This window comes from Perognathus longimembris, chromosome 28 (assembly GCF_023159225.1).
Source record: "Perognathus longimembris pacificus isolate PPM17 chromosome 28, ASM2315922v1, whole genome shotgun sequence".
Lineage (NCBI taxonomy): Eukaryota > Metazoa > Chordata > Mammalia > Rodentia > Heteromyidae > Perognathus > Perognathus longimembris.
In genome coordinates, this window is record NC_063188.1 from 29,337,944 (window position 1) to 29,362,839 (window position 24,896).

The window sequence follows — 24,896 nt, forward strand, 5'->3', positions numbered from 1 at the left end:
TCATCTTGGTTTTTTTCTTATTTATTGTCAAAGTGATGTACAGAGAGGTTACAGTTTCATACGTTAGGCATTGGATACATTTCTTGTACTGTTTGTTACCTCCTCCCTCATTCCCCCCTCCACCCTCCCCGTTTCCCTCTCATCCCATGAGTTGTTCAGTTGGTTTACACTAAACAGTTTTGCAAGTATTGCTTTTGTAAAGTTTGTCTTTTTATCCTTTGTCTCTCGATTTCGATATTCCCTTTCACTTTCTTAGTTCTAATACCAGTATATAAAGTTTCCAATATACTCAGATAAGATACAGTGATAGTGTGAGTACAAGCACAGGAAGGCGATACAAGAGGATCATCAACAATAGAAATTACGGTTTCACATTGCATGTTGAAAGTAATTACAATAGTGATGTAACAGTCGTTTCCATAAAATGGAGCTCATTTCACTTAGCATTATCTTATGTGTTCATAAAGGCATAGCTATTAGGCTCTTGTGATCCTCTGCTGTGACTAGCCTAAACCTGTGCTAATTATTCCCTATTAGGAAGACCATAGAGTCCGGGTTTCTTTGGGTCTGTCTCACTTAGTATAGTTTTTCCAAGTCCTTCCATTTCCTTATGAATGGGGCAATGTCATTCTTTCTGATAGAAGCATAAAATTCCATTGTGTATATGTACCACATTTTCCTGATCCATTCGTCTACTGAGGGGCATCTGGGTTGGTTCCGTGGTAATGTAAACTGGTTCAGCCACTCTGGCAAGCGGTATGGAGATTCCTCAGAAGGCTAAACATAGAGCTACCCTATGATCCAGCAGCCCCACTTTTGGGCATCTACCCAAAAGATCACAAACAAGAACACACTAAGGCCACCAGCACAACAATGTTCATCGCAGAACAATTTTTCATAGCTAAAATATGGAACGAGTCATCTTAAAAGCATTCTGAAGTGGAAAATAGATGTGCATGGATACATATTTTTCCAGTTGTTTGGAATTCTAGTGAAGTAAAAAATATGAGAATACATATATGTATAATGCTTGGGACAAGAGTTCACAGATGGGGGATGAGATCCAATGAAAAGACAGGTGACAAAATTTTATGGTCAAAATATGTTTGTTGGCCATACCATATATGTATAGTTATATACATAAAATGTAAGTTACTTTGTTGTTTCCTTTATAGAAGTTATATCTCTATATAATGATGGGTAAAAATGGAAATTTAAACTGAATGAGGTAAAAATTACATAATACAATTGATATAGCATTTTAGCTAAGACAATGTTGTGGATTTCAATCCCTAAAGAAGAAATTAAAAAAATAAAGGAGCATTTATATCCAGTACTATAATCAAAGACAATTTTTGTCATGGATTAAAGGTGATTAAAAACTCAAACAAATTTAGACGTTGTGTTGTGATACATTAGTTGAGAAAGTCTGAAAAAAATATTAGGCTTTATATATAAAAGTTATATCCTGTTTTTCTGTTAATGGGGACCATTAAAAGAAAAGAAACTGAAGTCAGCAGAAGCCTTCTCCAAAGCCTCCTACAAAGCTATTCAACAAGACTATTTTTTAACTGATACATAAAAGCATAAGAAAAGACTTTTCATATTGCTTTGGATGATGGGAATTCGGATGATAGTAAATGTTTAAATTAAAATTAGAATTGTCTTCTAAGATATTAGAAAAGTTGTCAGTGGTGCCAGTACTATGGATTCAGATGCATTTTCTGTTTGTTTGTTTGTCGTTGTTGTTGTTGTTGTTGTTTGCAAGTCCTGGTTCTTGGACTCAGGGCCTGGGCACTGTGCACTTCTTTTTGCTCAAGGCTAGCACTCTACCAGTTGAGCCACAGCCCCACTTTCAGCTTTTTCTGTTTATGTGGTGCTGAAGAATTGAACCCAGGGCTTCATGCATGATAGGCAAGCACTCTACACTAAGCCACATTCCCAGTCTCCATTTTATGGTTTTGAATTAATGAATAATGCCTCCAATGAATGGGAGATATTTTTTCTTTTTTGTCAAGGATAATTTGTATGTTTACAACATCATTTAAGTGCCATACAAAATTATCATCAAAGGTAAATGGCTACAGCTGGCTAATGAGACGAGTACATGTCTACAGCATCATGTGCCAAATGTATTTTTCATCATTATATGGCACATGGGCTGTTGACTCTCTACCTCTGAGTGGAAGTTATAATTAAATATTGCTGGAAGATCATTATCTGAGATGCATTTTTTAAATTATACTAACTTGCATTAGGTTGAAAAAGCAAAGCAGGAATAGTTAATGAAGATAGTATAGATTTGTGTAGCCAATACTTCAAGCATTCCTATGAAAAGAAACATATGTTTGGGAGATTATCTGGAGGGCTGGGGTAGAGCTCACCAGTACTACACTTGTCTAGAAGGCATGAAGCCCTGAGATTCAATCCCAGTATGGCAATCAGTAGACCAATCAATTAAAAGACTCCTGTAAACTCTGAATCTGAAAACAGAAGGTAACACAAAGTCAAGAGCCATAAACGTATTTTTAAATATCATACCTATTGGTTTTGCTAAGATGACAGATATTAATATACTGCACACACATAAATAATAATTATAATGATAGATATGCATATATATATAGCATATAAGTAGAATGTTTTTTGTATATAAGATATACAACACATATGAATTAGTTCAAATGTGATGACCATTGCATAATGTATACATATCAAAACATTAAGTCATAGTCTTTTAGTATGTATGATTTTTATATGACAAGCAGTAACTTTGAGTCGAAGATGTTTTCTAAAATGAGCAAAACCTAGCAGAAGACAAACTCAAGACAGGGATACAGGTCACCATGAAAGAAAGATAACCATAGAAAACATACTTGCATACACATGTAGAATATATATGATATGTATAAAACAATAGATTATATGTATGTATATGTGTGCACATATGTGTGCATATGTGTGTATATATACACATATATACATGTACAAATATACTTAAATAGAAAAATAACAAAAGTGAAGAAAACAAACCATATAGAAAAATTCTAAAAAATATGATATGTATTAGATAGTGTAAAATAATGTGAAATAACTGCTACTAAAAGTATTAATTTCTGTAAAGGCAAGTGGGCTTAAATTACCTACTATAAGAAGAATGTGGGGCTGGGAATGTCGCTTAGGATAGAGTGCTTGCCTAGCATAGGTAAAGCCCTTGGTTCCATTCTTCAATACTACATAAATGGAAAAAGCCAGAAGTGGCACTGTGGTTCAAGTGTTAATCTTGAGCAAAAAGAAGCCAGGGGCAGTGCTCAGGCCCTGAGTTTCAAGCTCCAGCGCTGGCAAAGAAAAGGGAGGAGGAGGAAGAGGAGGAGGAGGAGGAGGAGAAGGAAGATGATGATGATGATGCTGCTGCTGCTGATGATGATGATGATGATGAGGAGGAGGAGGAGGAGGAGGAGGAGGAGGAGGAGGAGGAGGAGGAGGAAGAGGGGGAGGTTAGATTGATTCACAAAATTAAACCCATAGTTGACTGATAATACAACATACCTGAAAGAAAATAATTTAAAAATCTAAATGTAAAGTACAGAATACACACACACACACACACACACACACACACACAGAGGAAACACAGGGATTTAAGTAGGCACAATGATTGCCATGAGACAATGAGACCCAAAGTAAATTCAGAACAAAATATACTTATTTAACAATGTAGAAGAGTTAAACAACATAATGTAAAAGATAAACTAAAGATTATATCATAGTACATTTCCAGAATTGGTCAGGTTATAAGAAAATCTCAGTAGGTTTTAAAAACAGGAAAAACTACAACTAAAGCTGATGTAGTCACGTCAGAATAAACAAAAGTCATACTTCAATTTGCACTTTCCTTTTCCTCCTCATTTTGAGTCATGTTTCTTTTTCTTTTGGGGGGGAGGGGGTAATACATTATAACTTTTTTTTGCCAGTCCTAGGGTTTGAACTCAGGGTCTGAGTACTGTCCTTGGCTTCTTTTTGCTCAAGGCTAGCACTCTACATCTTGAGCTAGAGCGCCACTTCTATATATGGCTTTTTCTATATATGGTGCTAAGGAATCTAACCCAGGGCTTCATGTATATGAGGCAAGCACTCTATCATTAGGCCATATTCCCAGCCCTGTTATAACTTTTAATGTATGCCTGAAACCATAAATTTTTATATCCATTTTTGTTCCAATGTATGTTTTAAGCTTTTTTTTCTAGAATAAAGTTGTTACTTGCAATCATCTTAATCCTTTTGAATCAGTTTTTCAAGATAGGAAAGTCAGAGAAATAGGTTATCTTACTCCAGAGATAAAACTCATCTGCGCAACCTTTTTGCTGCTTAATGAATGATGAGGTTCTTTGTTCTCTTGGAAAGGGGATCTATTCCCCATTTTTTTGTCTCTTAAGGCCACTGTCTTTCATTCTCTGTGGCTCAATATAGATTGTATTGGCTTTTAAAATCATTTCAGTTGGAAGGACAAATCTAATCACTATTGTAGATATACTTTTAAATGATTTGTATTTCTAAGGACGTGGTTTATATATTCAAAAATATGTTTCTGGACAAGAATAGTGAAAAGTAAATACAAAAATTGAATGTACATATAGGTAATTTATTGTAATTGTATAAAATTGATAATTGCAGAGGGAAAAAAGTCTTTCAAATTTTATACACAGTAAACTCTAAACAGCAAAATTACCACAAAGTAATCTTGGGCTTTTTGGTGTTTATTGTTTGCATTGATACTGTGCAGTAATTTTGCAAATGAAGAAACACATTCAAATTTCTACAAACCAATTTTCTCTTTGTATGATAAGAGAGGTAGAAAAGAGAGGAACATGGTCAGCTTTCCTCCTTGTATAGAGAAATAGAGACACGTTTACTTTATAAAGCTAATACCTAACAAAAGATAACCAACACCATGTCTTTCCTTACTCTATGTTCTCTTTATCTTTTAATTTTGTTGATATTGACTCTACATTCAATTGTGGGCTTTTCAAATTAATTTTTTTTCATGGATTTGACATGGTTAATTGTTTATAATTATACTCTCTTTTCTAATGCCCAAATAATAGATAATAATCTAGCCAGTTCAAAGGATTTTAACTTGTAAATTTGTCCTTGTAGTGCTACCTTAGCCATTTTAAGTCATTCTTGCTTTCTGAAACAAAAACAAGCAAAAAAAAATGAAAGAAGATATTCGAACATTTGGGTTCCCTTTCCTGCTCAACTTTCTCAACTTATTCTAGTATTTGAGACCAAATATTAGTCACTAAACTACAACTAGAATGATTCCACACAGTTATTGTGGTTGACACAATGACAATGCCGTGGGCCACTGTTAGTGAGGAAAACAGTATTTTTAAAGTTATGAATTCCTATTTACTTTTCAATTTAAGACATAGTATGGGGCTGGGAATATGGCCTAGTGGCAAGAGCAGTTGCCTCATATACATGAAGCCCTGGGTTCAATTCCCCAGCACCACATATGTAGAAAATGGCCAGAAGTGGCGCTGTGGCTCAAATGGCATAGTGCTAGCCTTGAGCAAAATGAAGCTAGGGACAGTGCTCAGGCCCTGAGTCCAAGCCCCAGGACTGGCAAAAAAAAAAAAAAAAAGACATATTATCTTATATCTTCAAGTTTTCTTCCTACATAAAAGGATTTCTTTTATAACACATCCTTCTTGAATCATAGATTACAATTCTGTAATGACTTTATACACATTTATTTCCAGGTACGTTATTACTTCTGCTATTATATTGATGTTCCCATATCTCTTAGGTTTTCTGATCCACTTTATATGCATTTACTTAAGAATACTTCCATTGTTGATTGGATAATACATGGGCCCTGAAAAGAAGAGCCACCACCTAATAGAGAATTAAAGAAGATTTAATAAAGGGGAAAAAGACACTGTGTATACCTGGGGGTAAATGTATTTTTTTCTTTCTAGCTATCTACAGCTTACAGTAGAGGTCAGAGATCCGTGTTCAGAGAAGAGAGATAGACTTCATCAGAGGACTATAGTGAGGCAAAGCCTTACAGGGGCGAATCAGAAATATAATTACTCAAATATAGATTCCATATATGTGTAAGAACATATTCCATATATCATGTATTCCATATATATAATATATTCCATATATATAACAAGTATAAATACTCAAATATAGTTTCCATCTGCCTCTTGCATGCTCTGGATTCCTGCCGTCTGCTAAATACAATGGTAAGAGAATATAAGAGAACTCAGTTCCTCCTCCATGAATGAAGTCACCATCCTACCAGATGCTCAAGCTTATCTTTGATTTTATTACCATAATCTCCTTCAGGCAAAATGACCAGGAATTTATACCTTCAAGATATTTTTAAAATACATCCCTCCATCAAATATTGTACTAAACTTTTTAATGGTTCAACTGCCACTAAGTTTGACCAGATTCACTTTGTCAATCTTGTTGCTACTTTAACATTCTGTCTCCTCATCAATGCAGTAAAGTCTACTTCTAGACCCTACTGATTTGCGCTTTTTTTTACTCCACTTAAATAACTCAATAGCGTATTTTGAACTGGAATTCCTTTCATTTGATCATTATATGAAGGCTCATTCTGTAGCCTAGTATTGTTATTTTGTAAACTATCCCATCCAGCCTTTATAGTATAATTTCTACAAGTTATTCAATTAATTTAATACTCTAATTGCTGTAAAGCAAGTCCCAGTTGTGAATACAATCTCCAGAAAACAGAGAAGACACATTGTTTTTGCTTTTCTACTTTATAAGTTTTATTTGCAAACTTTTCCCAACCCAAACCAGAAAAACTTGAAGAGTATAATAAATCATCTGTATACCTCTTTTCTGTAGAGAATTTTTTTGTTCTGAATATTTTTATTCTAAGTATTTTTCTGTTTTTTTTCCATTTCTTTATTGTTAAAGTGATGCACAGAGAGGTTACAGTTTCATAAGTAAAGCAGTGAGTACATTTCTTATCCAACTTGTTACCTCCTCCCTCATACCCCCGCCCCATGAGTTGTACAGTTGGTTTACACCATATAGTTTTGTAAGTATTGTTGTTGCATTGGCTTGTCTTTTTATCCTTTATCTCTCAGTTTTGATATTCTCTTTCCCTTCCCGAGTTTCTCTCTCTCTCTCTCTCTCTCTCTCTCTCTCTCTCTCTCTCTCTCTCTCTCTCATATATATGAATTCTATGCCTCTATCAGAAAGAATGATATTGCCCCATTCATAAGAAAATGAAAGACTTGGAAAAAATAATACTAAGTGAAGTGAGCCAGACCCAAAGAAACATGGACTCTGGTTTCCGTCATTGGGAATAATTAGTACACGTGTAAGAGAGTCCTAGGAGAAGATCACAATAGCTCAATTGCTATGTCCATATGAACACACAAGATGATGCTAAGCAAAATGAACTCTAAGTTATGGAAACAAATGGTACCATTGTTGTTATTTTCAACATACCATGTGAAATTATGCCCTTTTTCTTTTGTCTTTCTTTCCTGTGGTTTTACCCCTGATATCACGGTAACTGATTTTGGTACCCTGAAGAAGACATATTTTGAGAAGTCAAATTGGGAATATTTCTTACAAAGCTGTCTGCAGGTGGACACCTGTCTTAAATACCTGTGGTCCCGAACAAGGTCCAAACCAAGCTTTGAAAGACAAAAAAACACATACTTGAATGGAGACAAACCCCTGGCATAAATAAAAGCACAAGGAGCAGCTCCCCTGGAGCTAACCTACATGACGTATCTACATATTTTCTGAAGCAGAGCCCACCTTGCTGCACATATTGAACCAGGCATCTGTAATTCAGAGGATGGCTTCTTTCACCTGTAGGCCTTTGAAGCTGGCTAGAAAGACTCTATCACCAAGCTCGGCGCCAGTATGGCTTGTGAGAACAAGGTGGTATTACTTATTACTTATTATTTCACTTATAATCAAACGAAAATATTGATAGTTCTCCATGCAGAACTTATTTTTCTTACTTTACAACACATGTTTTAGTTGCCTGTAACATACAAAACACAGAACTATGTGCTGTGTATAAATAAACATGAATGAGACCAAATCCATGCCCTCAAAAACCTCTTTCTGTTGCCTGTAATTAATCTAGACTCAGCTTACACATGGCTTTGTCTATGAAGCCTGTACTGATTATACCAATTAAAGCTAATTACTCCTTCTTCTGTGTTCCCTAATGCTTTTTGCACATTTATACTGTAGCACTACTGTTTCTATTACTTAAACACATTGCTTTCTGATTAGGTTCTACATTAATTAGCATATATTGAAAATATTTGTATCCTTTAGGTCTATCAATAATCTAAAATGTTCTTAAATGAAAGAATCAATGTTGAAATCTATGAATTAGAATAGAGAGTCTAGGTAAGGGAAGACAAAAACAAAAGAAAAGGAAACAAGGAAGGAGAAACCTGAAATAACTCTGAAGCACTGGTTTTGGATTTGAGTTAGGGCTATAGTATTTTTAAATTGAGAGAGCAAGCAGGAAATTGAGGTGTTTATTTTGTGAAGCTCAAATACTCCATATTGAGCAATTATCTTGTAATAAGCATCATTTCAAGGAATGAATTTGGTGGCTACAGTTTAATTAACTGAAAGTAATTCCACATGTTAAGAACTGGAAAGCCTACAAGGTGACCTCATTACAGTCAGTGAGAAAGGTCATTAGTAGCACTATGCAAATATGCAGTCTTATCAACAAGCAGTTCAAGTGAGCATTGATGTATAGTAAATATCTCATTTGGTGCTATTATGTCTGTGCAAATGTGTGTTTCAGAAAGAAATTTAGCTCTTACAGTTAACTGAAAGGTGTTGATTCGTAGAGAAATTATTTAGGGTATTTTCTTTACCAAGAATGATACCATGGGGGCTGGGAATATGGGCTAGTGGCAAGAGTGCTTGCCTCGTATACATGAAGCCCTGGGTTCGATTCCCCAGCACCACATATATAGAAAATGGCCAGAAGTGACGCTGTGGCTCAAGTGGCAGAGTGCTAGCCTTGAGCAAATAGAAGCCAGGAACAGTGCTCAGGCCCTGAGTCCAAGGCCCAGGACTGGCAAAAAGAAAAAAAAGAATGATACCTTGAATCTTAGTTCTGCTTTGGTAATTTTCTTAGTATACCATGCCTTTATTTAATCTGAAGTTAAAAGTGTTTCCTGTTAATATTTTATATTTTACATTTATTTGGGAAATTACTATTATTCAAAATATATTAACAGAGAAGGGATGGTCTGGAGAGTAGTGGAAACAGCACCAGATGGGGCTTCAGGTGATCTAGGTTCTAATCCTTACACTGTCATCTAATCCAACAGGTTGGTTTAGAGCTAAGTCATTTTCTTTTGAAGTATAATTCTCACTTCTGAAAAAAAATAGGCTTGACTAGATTGAAGATGGCAAAGTAGAATTTAATCATTTGAATCCATATCAGATAGGTTGTATAAAAACTTTGAATTTCTGTAGCATTAAGAAACAAATTAGCAAGATTTAGGTAGGCCTCACACCTTAGATTTGCCTAAATAGTTTCTCACATCCTTCTAAAACTACACACATACAAAATATACTCAAGGAAAAATGAAGGTTTAGAGAACTGAACTGTGATATAAACATTGTCTAAAAGTCAAACTCCGCTGTTTGCTGTTAACTACCTCAATTTTTCTAGTATCACATATCAACCCTGGTACAGATCTATCCTATACTTGCAGATACATGAGAAATGAATTTGTGGTGTTTTGGATGAAGGTATCCTTTAATTTAAATTCTTGTATATTTTTCAGAGGACTTCAGATATTTCTACTAAGAATGTTACTTTAGCCTGTCTCTGGGAAAGTCTCTCTACTACTGTCTGTGATTTGTTTAAGTAATCTTGTGAAGACACTTTTAGTCATTGATGTAAGGCTTAGTCAGTTGCCATTTCCTAGAATGGGAGTATTTTTCATTCTTTCTTGATAAAAGGACCCATTGCAAAAAGACTTTATGTAGAGTGGATCTTTTGTATTTATTATATAGCATGTGCTAAATATATGTATGTATATAGTGTATGCTACATATATATTGTATTTATGCATTTTACAGTGCTGAGAACCAGAGCATCATACTTGGAATGCAAGCACTCTATCACTGAACTCTAGCTGCAACACAGTTCATCATATTTTAAATGAATAAGTCAGTCTACAAGCTGGCAATAATATTATCAGTAAGCAAATTTAAGAATGGTTTTGGAGTACTCTTTGTTTTTTACTTTGCCAACACTGGGGCTTAAACTCGGGGACTGGGGTGGGCCTTGAACTTTTTTTGTGCTCAAAGCTAGTACTCTACAACTTGAGCCACAGCTCCACTTCTAGATTTTGCAGTTAATTGAAGATATCAGTCTCATGGACTTGATTATCCAGACTGACTTCAAACCAGGATCCTCAGAACTCAACACCATGAATAGCTAGGAGTCTGTGAGTCACCATCTCTCAGCAATTTTGGAGTGTATTTGACATATATCATACATCTTCATATAAAAAAATATAGAGCATTATGTATGTTAACTTAGTGTTTGGTTGAGTGTAGAACCTAGTTTCAGTCCCAAACAGTGTCAAAAAGTATATTTTCTAAATAGGTAAAATTAAAACAAAAACAGTCAATGAAAGTGTTCATCTAGTAAGATATTGAAAAGGGGAACTTTATGTTTTGGAGGGATGGTATTGTATTGAATTTTTATTCATTTATTTATTTTATCATCTTTATATGTATAAAGGAGCTGTCATTTAAACAAAGTAGTTTATGAATACAATGCATTGTGAGAGAAATTTTATTTTATAAGTCAATTTAGATTGCTGCACAATTATATATTTTCAAATCCCCGAAGAAATGATCTGTCTGAGTTTAGAAATTTTATTACCTATGCTTTACTTTTGAATGATAGTAAGCACACCAAACTACCTTATGAAAACACTAGTGTTTTCTAGAAGACAGAAATTAAAAGCTTCCATTTATTTGGTCTGAAGATTCTCATATATTGGCCAATCAGAAATTATAGGATGTAGTTTAAAGGATTTGTTCTCTTGACCTGTGAATTTTAAAGTTTCCTTTATATTGACATTTATAAATTTTTCAGAAGTTGAATTTAAGGTAAAGTAATTCCTATTACTCCTGTTGTTTATGTTTTCATTCATTTAATTAGAGCAATTATTTTTAAAATGCTAATTTTAACTTAAAATCTTGAAATAATGTGAATTCTGTTGCTATACCTACTTGGGTAAATGTGTCTAGTAAAATGGACTCCCATCATTTCAGTAACTCATTTTATGATAAAAAGTAACACAGGCTTATTGCATATTTTCCCTTTTAAGATTATTAAAGAAAAATTGTCTTTGAGTGTCATGAAAAACAGCCAAGAACACAGTTTTGGTGATATGTCCATTTGAAGAAATTACCTACTAAGGAAATGTATCCTGTTATATTCTGAATATCAGAATATGATTACCTGTTATTTGATTATCTGAAATTTTACCAGGCCTACTGATGTGTATATTTTCCATAATGAGATCTCCAGCTTAAAAGAAATTGCAGTGACTCCTAGTACCCTCACATTGTTGAGGATGCACTATATAAGCATTTGCTTAGAAAAGTGGTTTTTCTTTGTAATATTGAAGACAACCTGACAGCTAAAAAGGTACCGCTTTGTTTGGAAGCAAATATAAGAACTTTTTATTCTGTGTGTAAATGGTTGACTGATTTATCTTCAGATAAAGCATTCTTTGTTTTGTATTCATGTTGAAATGAGGCCTTTCACAAAGGAAAAGAGTTAAAGTGAGAGGTGGAGCTCATGCAACTCTTTTCTTCAAATTTAGATATTGATGAACTTTGTTATTTTTATTTTTTTAACTAATAGTTGTTAAGATAACTGATTTGATTCTGAAAATATTAATTTAGGTAAAATACCAGGTAATGAAACTTCCTGTTTTTTCATGTGTTATTGGGAGATGTAACGTATAATAAACTATATTTACTAATTACAAACAATATCATAGGACGTTTCCATCCACAATGAGTGAACTATAGTAAACTGATTACATTAAAAATTAAGACAAAATACTATCCCAACTTGTTGAGGACATTAAAAGGTAAAAATAGGGATATTGACCCAGAAAAATAAAATTTGAACAAAAGCAAGTATGGAGGAGATGGTGTTTTTTCATGTTTGTTTGTTTTTCCTTCTTTTAACTTTCAGCTTTAATTCTAGGGCATGCCAATCTAGTGACTGTATAATAGAAAGCTCAACAAATAGTAGAAAAACTTCCTACAAAGAACAAACAAACATCATGTTTTGGTGCAGTAGAAATCTCCATTTCTTTTTTTCTAATTTAATTTCATTGTAAAGGTGATATACAGAGGGTTTTCAGTTACACAAGTAAGATAGTGAGTACATATATTGTTGTACAGTGTTATCCCCTTCCTTGTTTTCTCACACTATCCCTCCCCCTGACTCCCCTCGCCACAAGTTGTGAAGTACATTTCCAACATAGTATTGCTGTTGCATTGGTTCACCCTTTGTCCTTTGTCTCACCAGTTTTTAAGACCAGCTCCATGTGAAACAGCTAAGACTTAATCATCTCAAACAGGAGTGAAAACCCATTTATGTGAATAAAGGGAATGGCAGAAACAGGTCTTCTTTATGCAGAGTGCCTGAGATAATCTCATAATTTGCATATCATTATTTTCACTTATCATTGACATCAGGTGTAGCCCAAAGTCTTGCAAACCATTCTGAGACTTACATCTTTCTGACTAGAACAGGAAAAGGTAGAGAGATTTGAGGACATTCCTGGGGGAAAAATGCACAGAAGTTTATGCTTATGAACAAACAGAAGTTCAGAGCTCGGCACAGAAGCTGTAGTTCCACTAACTATACCCACAAATGATCATTTATTATTTGACAAGTGAGCTACAATTTTTGGTGCCAGTCCTGTGGCTTGAATTCAGGGCCTGCGAGCTGCCCATGAGCTTCCGTGCTGAAATATGGTGCTCTACCTATTGAGACACAGCTCCACTGGCTTTCTTTGTGATTAATTGGGAATAAGAATTTCCTGCCTGTGCTGACTTCCAATGAACATTTTGAGATTTCAGCCTTGGAAAGGCTAAGGTTACAGGCATAAGCCACAGGCACCGGGCCATGAGCTACAACTTTAAAATTTTCCAAACCTAAAGTGAACACAAGGAACACACACACACACACACACACACACACACACACACACCCCTGAAAGGGCTTAAAAAACCTGACAGATAGCCAAAAAGACTGAAGTTTGAATCTAACCAAGAACATTGCCTTGTACAATAACAACAAATGACTTCTCCAGAGGCTGTTTGATGCCAAGGATTTAAGGTAGGTGCTTAGGCATGCTGGACAAGCACTCAGGCCCTTGAACTTTTAAAACAGGGACTCAATTTGCAGCTCAAATACAGAAGTATCTAAGAATTGACAAGTAGCCCAAGCTGTTTCTGAAGTGATAGTCCTATTGTTTCTGTCTCTCAAAAGCTGTGATTGCAGGAAAGCTTCTGGAGAAAGGCTAAAATTTATCACAATGTTCAAAAGGTTTCAGGTACAGGGCAAAAATACTCAATGAAGGAAGAGACAGAAAAAAAAAACCCTACAAAATCTCAAAAAGACAATTAAAAGATAGACGCCAGCTTTGATAAGGACACAGACCTTAGGAGGGCTTTTATTATTACATGTAATTATGTAAAAGTAAACAATCTAAAGCTAAATGCAGGCAAATAAAGTCTCAAGAAATATAAACTATACAAAGACAAAAATTTGACCTCATAATATTTGAAATGAAATGCAGAAAATTATCACTAATGGAATAGAGATGACAGAGGAAAGAATGCTAAATTTCTAAATAGGACCAAGCTGAAGAATAGAAAGGAAAGAGGAAAAAGAAAAAAAAATGAACAGAAATTCAAAGATTTCTTGTACAGAATCTAAATATTTAATATTTACATGCTTCTGGAAAGAAAATTAGTGTTGAAAAAAGTTTTAAAACTAATGCTTAAGAGAAAATTAATAATCAGACTTCATGATTTGGTAGAATATATAAATTAAAATACTCACGAGGCTCTGTGAATCACAACCCAGAAAAACTGGACAAAAATACAGATACCTCATGAACTGCTGAGTAACAAATATAATAATAATAAACATTCCCTGCATATAAAGGAATAAAAAATAGAATAATTAGACACTTCTTATCAGAAACTACAGAGGATTAAATACCTTTGTAATGCTGAATAAAAAGAACTGCAGAATTCTATAAGCAGTGAAAATAACTTTCAGGAGCAAAGGTAAAATTAAAACATATTAGATTAAGGAAAACTAAGCAAAATTATTATTAACAGGAAGAATTCAAAGGATTCTTCAGACTGAAAGGAAAGGAAACCAGGAATAATCTTCAAATATGAGTGTTAAAGGAGGAATAACAGACATAATAAATACATAGATAAGCATAATATAAAATCTTTGTCTTCTTAAATCCTTGATGTGCATTGTATGACTATTAAAGGAAAATTCCAATACATTCCAAGTGACATTTAAATCTATATAAATGTAATACATAAGAAAACTGTAACAACGGAGAGAATGATAGATTTGGATGGTTATAAGATACTTTACTCAAAATAGACTATAAATATCTAGAGTGCAGTCACAAAAATACAAAATAGTGCATAAAAGCCAACAAAGAAAGTCAAATTGGATATTAACATATATTCAATTATAAAGAACATTAATTAATATATATTAGTTTCAGTAAAAGATACGATAGAGATCAAGCTTCAAAATGCAGATAAATCCATAACCAATTCAAGGTACAGAAAGTAACCTTTTCACCCAAATACACAAAAATAATTATTATCATAGTTCATACAAAAATTCACTCAAAATGGACCAAATGGTAAACATAAAACATAATCTACATTCAAAACTTTATCTTCACAAACTTTTTCCTCTAATCAACTGCCTTAGTCCAAATCCCTTTATCTAATCACATTTTGACAATTGAATACTCTTTATAGAGGAGAAATTTTAGAAGACATTTAAAAGAAAATAAGGAGGAAATTTTTGTGACCTTGAGTTGGACAGACATTTCTTAGATATATCAATAAAAACAGATATATATATAATAGAAAAAATGTAATGCATTATATTCCATCAGAATTTCAGACTTTATTGCATGAAATAAACTATAAACTAAATATGATGATTAGATACAGACAGCAAAAAGCATTTGCAAAATACTTTTATCCACCTATGTAAGAACACTCAAAATTCAATGAAACAAACCAATGTTAAAAATAGACAACTATTCTAATTTGAGAACTGTTTAAAAAGAATATGTTTAAATTGCAAATACAGTCATGAAAATGTCTTCAAGATGATTTAATAAAGTACTATATTAAAAATTTTGCAAGGGCATCATTTAAAATTCAGAGTTGTATTGGTTATAGTAGCATGTCTGAATCACACAGCCTCCTTGGCATCTTCTTAGGATCCAAAGTGAATTATAGATTAAAGCCACAATTAGATACTACCAAATTGCTATTGGAACTACTAAAGTTTTTTTGAAAATTTACAAAAATGTCAATACTAGGCAAGAATGTGGGACAATAGAAGCCTTCAGCATTTGTTGATAGGGGTGTAAAGCGCAATTTTGCCAGTGAGGAAAAAGTTCAGCTGTTTTCTCAAAAAATTGAATATATTATATGAAATTGCACTAAAAGTCTTATATGTTGGCATTTAAAATAGATTCATTCATAACTACCCCAAATGGTAATAACTCAAATATATTCTGGAGAACTAATAAGCACACAGCCACACAATGAAACTACACCTAAATGACATACAGGATCAAATTCTTAAATTACTCCCCAATATGGATAAATTCCAGGAGCATTATAGTCAATGAAAGAAGTCCAAATCCAAAGGCATGTTTCCATTTGAATAATATTTTTAATGACATAAAACTATAAAAAGAAAATACAGTTTATAGTATTTGGTTCTAAAAACCATTAATTTATGATAAGCAATAGTAACTGGCCTAGGTTGTGGTTGTAATAATTTCAAAATTATTTCCATTAACTAATTCTCGACACCATTACTCATCCCCATAGTAAACTCTCTGCATTCATTTTCACTTTCAGCTTTTGAGTAGTTAAGTGGTAATGAGTCTCACAGGGGAATTTTGTAATTGGGATGACTTTGAATTGCTTTCCTCAGATCTCAGCCTCCTGGTTACCTAGAATAGATATAGACCTGAGCCACTGGTGCCCTGCCTTGCTACCTTTTTTGAAGAAGAGACTTGAGGGTCCCATATCCAGAAAGTCTGACTAAGTAAGTATGGTGCAGGACCAACAGGCATCTACTTTTTAAGTGTTTCAGAAACTGCATGCAAATTGAATAAAGAAGAATCTTAGTGAAGTGCTTAACCCCAAGACTGACAAAAAAAATAAAGATGACCTGTATCAATAAAAGATTATATTAGCAACAGAAAAAAAACAACAACAGAGGAAAACACTTGCATCAAAAGAAATCCCAGAGTTAGTTGATTTCTCCTTGTTAGTTCTACCAATATTACAAGAAGAATTAATAGTAATATTTACACACCATTACAAAAATTGTGAAAGAAAAGGAAACATTTGCCAGCTATGAGGCCAATACATTTCTTAACAAAACTAAGTGATAGGGGCTGGGGATATGGCCTAGTGGCAAGAGTGCTTGCCTCATATACATGAGGCCTTGGGTTCAATTCCCCAGCACCACATATACAGAAAACGGCCAGAAGTGGCGCTGTGGCTCAAGTGGCAGAGTGCTAGCCTTGAGCAAGAAGAAGCCAGGGACAGTGCTCAGGCCCTGAGTCCAAGGCCCAGGACTGGCCAAAAAAAAAACAAAAAACCTAAGTGATAAACCAATTTCCTTCCATAGAAGTATTTTTAAGTGATCAATAGCATCACTGTGGAAAAACAGTTAAATATATAATGTAATTTTAAAAATTGAAAAAATTATTACCAATGAGGGAAACCATAGAGGCTGTGTTTCTTTGAGTCTGGTTTACTTCTCTTAATAGGATTATTTTTCCAAGTCTTCCCATTTCCTTACAAATAGGCAATTTCATTCTTACTGATGAAAGCATAGAATTCCATTGTGTATATGTACCACATTTTCTTGATCCATTCATCTACTGAGGGGCATCTGGTTTGGTTCCATATTTTAGCGATGGTGAATTGTGCTGTGATGAACACAGTTGTGCTTGTAGCTTTAGTGTGCTTGTAATCCTTTGGAAAATTTTCCAAAAGCAGAGTTGCTGGGTCATAGGGGAGCTCTGTGTTTTGCCTTTTGAAGAACCTCCATATTGCTTTCCAGAGTGGTTGAACAAGTTTACACTCCCACCAACAGTGTAGTAGGGTTCCCTTTTGGCCACATCCCCATCAGCATCTGTTCTTGTTTGGTTTTGGTTTTGTTGCCATTCCTGGGGCTTGAACTTAGGGCCTGAGCACTGTCCCTGACTTCTTTTTGCTCAAGGCTAGCCACTCTGCCACTTGAGTCACAGCACCACTTCCAGCTTCTTCTATATATGTGGTGCTGAGGAATCAAACCCAGGGCTTCATGTATACGAGGCAAGTACTTTACCACTAGGCCATATTCCCAGCCCCAGCATCTATTCTTATTAGTTTTCTTGATAATGGTCATTCTTATAAGTGTGAGGTGGAATCTTAATGTTTTCACTTGCATTTCTTTAATTCCTAATGTCATTGGCTCAAAAGTTTTTACATATCGGGCTGGGGATATAGCCTAGTGGCAAGAGTGCCTGCCTCGGATACACGAGGCCCTAGGTTCGATTCCCCAGCACCACATATACAGAAAACGGCCAGAAGCGGCGCTGTGGCTCAAGTGGCAGAGTGCTAGCCTTGAGCGGGAAGAAGCCAGGGACGGTGCTCGGGCCCTGAGTCCAAGGCCCAGGACTGGCCAAAAAAAAAAAAAAAACAAAAACAAAAAAAAAAGTTTTTACATATCAATACATAAGGTAATGCTGAGCGAAATGAACTCCAAGTTATGGAAATAAGTGGTTTCTCATTGTTGTTGTTTTTTCAACACACCTCGTGAAATTTTGCGACTCTCTCTTGTCTTTCTTCCCCAGGGTTTTACCCCTGATGTCACTGTAACTGATTTTGGAACCCTGGGTATTGTATATATGTTTATCAGAACTAGGGAAGGGAAGGGGAACATTAAAATGGAGCGACAAAGGGTAAAAGGTGAACCAATGCAATAGCAATACTTACAAGACAACAGTTGGCAAATCAACTGTACATCTTGGCGGGGACTGGAGGGAGTTGGGGAGAGGACAAGGTGGGAGAAAAATGAGGGCGGACATAATAAGTTCGATAACAAATGTACTCACTGCCTTACATATGAAACTGTAACCCCTCTGTACATCACTTTGACAATAAAGAAAGTAATTTTAAATAATTGAAAAAAGCAAGCTGGGTGCCAGTGGTTCATGCCTGTAATCCTAGCTACTCAGGTGGCTGAGATCTGAGAATTGTGGTTCAAAGCCAGCCTGGGTAGGAAAGTCCATGAGACTCCAATCTCTAATAAACTATTCAGAAAATACTGGAAGTAGCAATGTGATTCAAGTTGTAGAGTACTAGCCTTGAGCAAAAAGGAGCCCAGGGACAGTGTCCAGGCCCAGAGTTCAAGCCCCAGGATTGGCAAAATAAATAAAGACTTAAAAATATAAAAATGAAAAAATATATATGATGAAATTTCTCAAGAGAATTCTATCAAATTCAACCTGATGGCATATTAAAATAAATATCTATCATGATCAAATAAAGTTATCACAGGAATACAAAGTTTGTTCACCATAAAAAAGAATCACTATAACACAAAAGATTAATTTAGAAGGACAGAAGTACATTATCAGTCATTAGGTGACAGAGAATAGTATTTGTCTATACCAGTATCGCTTCATGATAAAAAACACTTCAAATTTAGAATAGGAAGGTGTTCCCTAATGTTTTGCATGTAGCTCTCTTAATTGCACATTCATTGGGCTTCAATAGATCCTTGCTTTCATAGCTCCTACTAACAATACTTTGGTCAGCTTTTAGGATTTGCTTTCAAGAAAAGTGTTGTGGTAAAACATATCCTTAGAGCTTCTAATGTGCCATGCCTTTGAAATCATAAAACTACAACACAAGTTATTTTCAAAGCTAAGATATTTCCTATGTTAAATATCTTCACCTCATTGATTTATCTCATAGAACTTGCCTATATAGTACGTCATGATTCCTGATAACTGTAGAGTGAAATTAGATTATTCCACTGATCATGATTATATTTGGGCAAATTGATATCCTTTAGTTTTCATCTACTGAGGAGCATCGGGTTGATTCCACATCTTAACTGTGTTAAATAATGTTGCAATGAATTTGGTTGTGTTTGTGGTTTAAGTTCAGGCTTGTTTTTAGCCATTTGGGTAAATGTGAAACCACCCAGATGTCCCTCAGTAGAAGAATGGATCAAAAATGTGGTATTGTATGCTTCTATCAGAAAGAATGAAATGTATTTGATTTTATTATCCTGGGTATTGTATATACATTTACCAGAAATGGGATGCTCTATGTTTTCAGACTTTTGAGGAACTACCATATACTTTCCAGAGCAGTTGAAGTTTACATTCCCACCGACAGTGTAGTAGCACCGAAAGGAGTTTAAAAATGAGATCTTTATTACCCATCTGCAATATACCATCCTTCCAAAACTTGAGTTCACTTTAGCCATTATTTGCCTCAACTCTTTCCTACAGTAACTTTAGATACAATCACAAAACTTCATGAATTCAGATTCAACACAAAGCTTCATTTTTGTTTTAAAGATTACTCTAGGTCCTTTTCCTCATCCCCAATAGTTTTCATAATCATACACTATTTATGAAGATATTCAGCTCTCTTTAATCAGTATTTTATGGTGTATAGTCTCATATAATGTAACCAGACATACCATTTTAAAGGTAATATTTCTTCTTTACTTTCAAGCTATAGATGGTAACCTCAGGAAGGATGGTTAAAGGCCACGAAGTAAGTGGCAATGCCTTAACCGTATGTGTGTTTTCAGTCTCAAGGGGCTCTTCCATCCTTGTCAAGGGGCATGCTAACCTTCCCTCCTTTCATACAACACCAGAAATACCATTTTGCTCAACTCTTTGAGATTTCTTTTTGTGACATTCAGGAAATAAAGTAGTATCTAAATATTTTAATAGCATATACATCTATAATTATATAACAACCACCTCTTTATCTGAACCAGTCACTGTCCTGGAAACACACGGTTACTAATCTCTAGTTAATTATGTACTTGAAGTTACCTAACTCTGTCATATCTGAGAATTATAGGCCCTCAGACCCTTTTTTTCTGTTTTGCCAGTCCTGGGCCTTGGACTCAGGGCCTGATCGATGTCCCTGGCTTCTTTTTGCTCAAGGCTAACACTCTGCCACCTGAGCCACAGCGCCACTTCTGGCTATTTTCTATATATGTGGTGCTGAGGAATCGAACCCAGGGCTTCATGTATTGAGGCTAGCACTCTTGCCACTAGGCCATATTCCCAGCCCTCCCTCAGATTCTTAATTCCAGTGGGAAAAAGATTCTTATACTGTTCTATTACTTTGTGCAGCAAAATGCTGCAAACACTATGGGTGAAAACTAAAATTTTCTCCCTTTACACTACTGGTGGCCGGATGCCAAAAATTTAGGTGTCAACAAATATTTCCTAGCTCTGATGTGTCCAGAACCCCTTTGGGCTCTGAGTTTTAATTGCTTCCACTTATCTTTGCTTCTGTCCTCCCATGATATTCCCCTGTTAGTTTCTTTATCTTTCTTATAAAAACATTGATCACATTGGATTTGAGCCCACTCTAAGAATCTCTATCTGAAAAGATACCAAGTTCAAATAGGCTCATTTCACAAGTACTAGGGTTGAGAATTTCAACATATCCTATTAAGGGGTACAATTAAATTTGTAATACATTCGAAGCAAAAGAGCAAAAGAGGAGATTAATTCTTAAATTCAGCCCACCCCCATTTTTTCAATTACTTTGATAAGCATCACTGAATATGTCCTCACTAAACTGAATCATTCAGCAGTTCAGAAACTTGCTGAAGATGATGAGATGGTTTAGGAGAACTAAACTCTAATTAACTCTGTCACTGATTAATTTTGTCAGTGTTTTGCAGGGGAAGGATTTAAAGATTAATGCAGGTTTTCACAGGTGGCCGCAGACTAAGATCCACAAACTCACAAATCCTTTCTCCCCTGAAAGGAGTCTAGTGTGTTCAATATTTATTTTTCAACTTTTTGTTTTAAAAATTGTTATTATTGTCTTGAAATATTGTACAAAGGGGGTAGCCATGTTCAACAAATCAGTTTTAGATTAGGAATATAAGGAAAAATTAGAGGAGGTATACAAAACAAACCACTTCTTGCAATAGAATAATACTTCGTTAATCAGTTCCTGAACAAAATAAGATCTGTCTTACTTATTTATTATTATTAGGAAGTTAGTATTCCACAAAACATAACAATAAGTCATTCTTTTATAAATAAAATACATTTTCATGTATATCATACAAGTCCTGGCTACTTTATACATTTGGGAAGATTTCCCCTCAAAGGATTACTTAGAATTGAAAAGCTCTAATATAGATACAGATTGTTTTCAACATCAACATGACAGACTTGATTAAAGGTGTATCTCTAGATAATTGCTAACAGTAAATGACAAACTCATCTGACCATTTGTATCTCTCTAGTGGGAAAATAAAACTAATTTATAATAAAATGATGGATATACCTTGACTCCATAGGCTAATAATGCCTGTAATCCTAGCTACTCGGGAGGCTGAGAGACTCTTATCTCCAATCAACCACTAGAAAATTGGAAATGGCGCTGTGGTTCAAAGTGGTAGAGAACTATCCTTGAGCTGAAGAGTTCAGAGACAGTGCCCAGTCCCAGAGATCAAGCCCCATGACCAACCACAAAAAAGGGGGGAATTTATATAAACCCTCCCTATGTGCCAGTTCATAGTAGGTACTCAGAAAATGACTCCCTAATAACTAGACAGATTACATGATCCTGCAAATAATGGGTATTAGTTCCTTATTAACTTTTGTATTCTGAACTAGATTTTAACAATTTCTTCTCTTTTACTTAAAATGAGATAATGAATGTGAAAGAATTTTATATTGCAGTGTCTTACAAATGTATTAATATGGGCTGGGGATATGGCCTAGTGGCAAGAGTGCCTGCCTGCCTCGGATTCACGAGGCCCTAGGTTCGATTCCCCAGCACCACATATACAGAAAACGGCCAGAAGCGGCGCTGTGGCTCAAGTGGCAGAGTGCTAGCCTTGAGCGGGAAGTAGCCAGGGACAGTGCTCAGGCCCTGAGTCCAAGGCCCAGGACTGGCAAAAAAAAAAAACAAAAACAAAAAAAACAAATGTATTAATATAATTAATGAGTTGATAAATGACATTTTTAATAAGTCAAAGGTTTTTCCCCTTATGGATCATTTACTGTTTCCCTACTAAGTAGAATGCAGTGCTTAACTTTATGATTAAATTAATTCATTTTTCTGATTCATAATATAACTTTGAAATGTCTTTCTTGTGAAATTATATGTATGGCTGTGACAATGTACAATTCCAATAGTCCAATGCAGGACTTAAAATATACTAGTAAAATCAAGCCTTACCATGATTCAAATACCATAGCTGACATTAAAATTCACTTTTCTAAGTTTTGTACAACATAACAAATTCATAATGACACACATCTACCATTGTAGTTTCATACCACAAATAATTTCAGTACCTTGAAAATTTTCTGTGTTTTCTGTATTCATCCTTCCTAACTCAAACCCTGGTAACCACTGAAATTCATTTTTTCCATTGTTTTACCTTTAAGAGATTGTCATATTCTTTAAATCATAGTAGATGTAGCCTTTTTTGTTTGATTTCTTTCATGTAGTAACAATATGTATTTAAGCCTCCTTTATGTTTTTATGTCAGAATACTGAATAATGTGCCATTCGCCTATGAAGGACATCTTTGTTACTTCCCTGTTTTGGCAGTTGTAAGTAAAATACTCTAAATATCTATATGCAAGTATTTGTATGGACACATTTTTATGTAAAATGTAAGGAGTATAATAAATGACTAATAAAGGACTATGATAAAATTGTATTTAGATGTTTAAATGATACTTATAATTTTGTCTTTATTGTAACAATAGAGATTTACTCATAGTTATCCTTCTAAATAGAGTATTAGATGGCACACTTAATACTGTTTCAGTTTAAGTTTGCAAGGTGAGTGAATATTTTTTTATGTATTTTGTTATTTTAAAGGTGACATACAAAGGTATTTAGTTTTCTAAAAAGTTGTTAAATTCTTTTCTGAAGTGACTGTATCACATTTTTCTTCCCCCAAGTAAAGAGTGAGAATTCCTGTTACTCTATATCTTCACTGGCAATAACTGTTGGTAATGTTTAGGATTTTATTCATTCAAATACATACATACGTATATACACACATATGTGTGTCTCATTATTTGACTGGGTATTTTCTTGATAATATATTATATGGATCATCTGTACTCATACTATGTTAGCTTTCTTTGGTAAGGTGCTTTATTTTAATAAAGAGCTTTGACCCATTTTAAAACCAGAATGTTGTTGTTCAATATTATTTGTATTCTTTATTTTATTTATTTATATTTTATTTATTTATGTAATTTTTTTATTTTTGTGTTATCCTTTAGTTTTTTAACACAAGGCTGGTACTTTACCACTTGAGCCACAGCTCCACTTATGGATTTTTCTGGATAATGAAAAAGAAGGATCTCATGGACTTTTCTTACCTACGGTAGTTTTTAGCCAAAAGCCAAAGATCTTAGCGTCCAGAATAACTAGAATTACAGCCATTACCCCCCAACATCAGGTATGAGTTCTTAGAATATTTTATTAATTTATTTTTATCTTTAAGATATTCCAAATTGTTGTCCAAAGCAATTTCAATTCAAAACATCAATTTGTAAATATAAAGCAACTTGATCAATGTTTACATAAGTCTTTTCTTTTATCAGATATAGCTTTTATGGATATTTTCTCTCAATTCATATCTCATCTATTCATTCTCTTGACAATATCTTTTATAGGAAGTTTAAACTTTAATTGAGGCCATACTCATTGTTTCTTTTACTGATGATGCCTTTTGTTAAACATGTGAAAAGGAATCTCAAACCAAGGACCTGTAGATTTCCCCCTTGTTTTAGAAGTTTATAATTTTGCAGTTTGTACTTATGTACTTGATCCATTTTGAATTTTGGTATTTAGGGGTGTTCAGATGTTCATTTAAAATTCTTCACCTTGTCAGGATCTGTCAAGGCTGAATTTGGTCATGTGATCTCACAGGGTTTAGCAAATGTGAAAAGCATGAGTCCTTTCTTATTTTTAATTTAGTTTTATTGTCCAAGGTGATGTACCGAAAGGTTAAAATTATTTATAAAAGATAGTGAGTACATTCCTTGTTATACTTGTTACCCCCTCCCTTTTTTTCCTCCTACCTTCCCTCTCCACCAGTCCTCCTCCCCAAGTTGTATAGTTAATTTCCAACATATTTTATTGTGAGTATTGCTATTGGATTGTATTGGTCTTTTAACCTTTGTCTTACCATTTTCATGTTCCCCTTCCCTTCCCTTGCCTAATTCATGTAAATGTATATACAATACCAA

The 24,896-nt window shown here is 34.5% G+C and overlaps 1 non-coding gene across 1 annotated transcript; it reads right to left on the reverse strand.

Moving 5' to 3' along the window:
• Positions 1–20,161: 20,161 nt before the first annotated feature.
• On the reverse strand, positions 20,162–20,287 carry LOC125344435. The gene has a single exon (XR_007209549.1). It is a non-coding gene; the product is annotated as a U6atac minor spliceosomal RNA (small nuclear RNA).
• Positions 20,288–24,896: the final 4,609 nt, after the last annotated feature.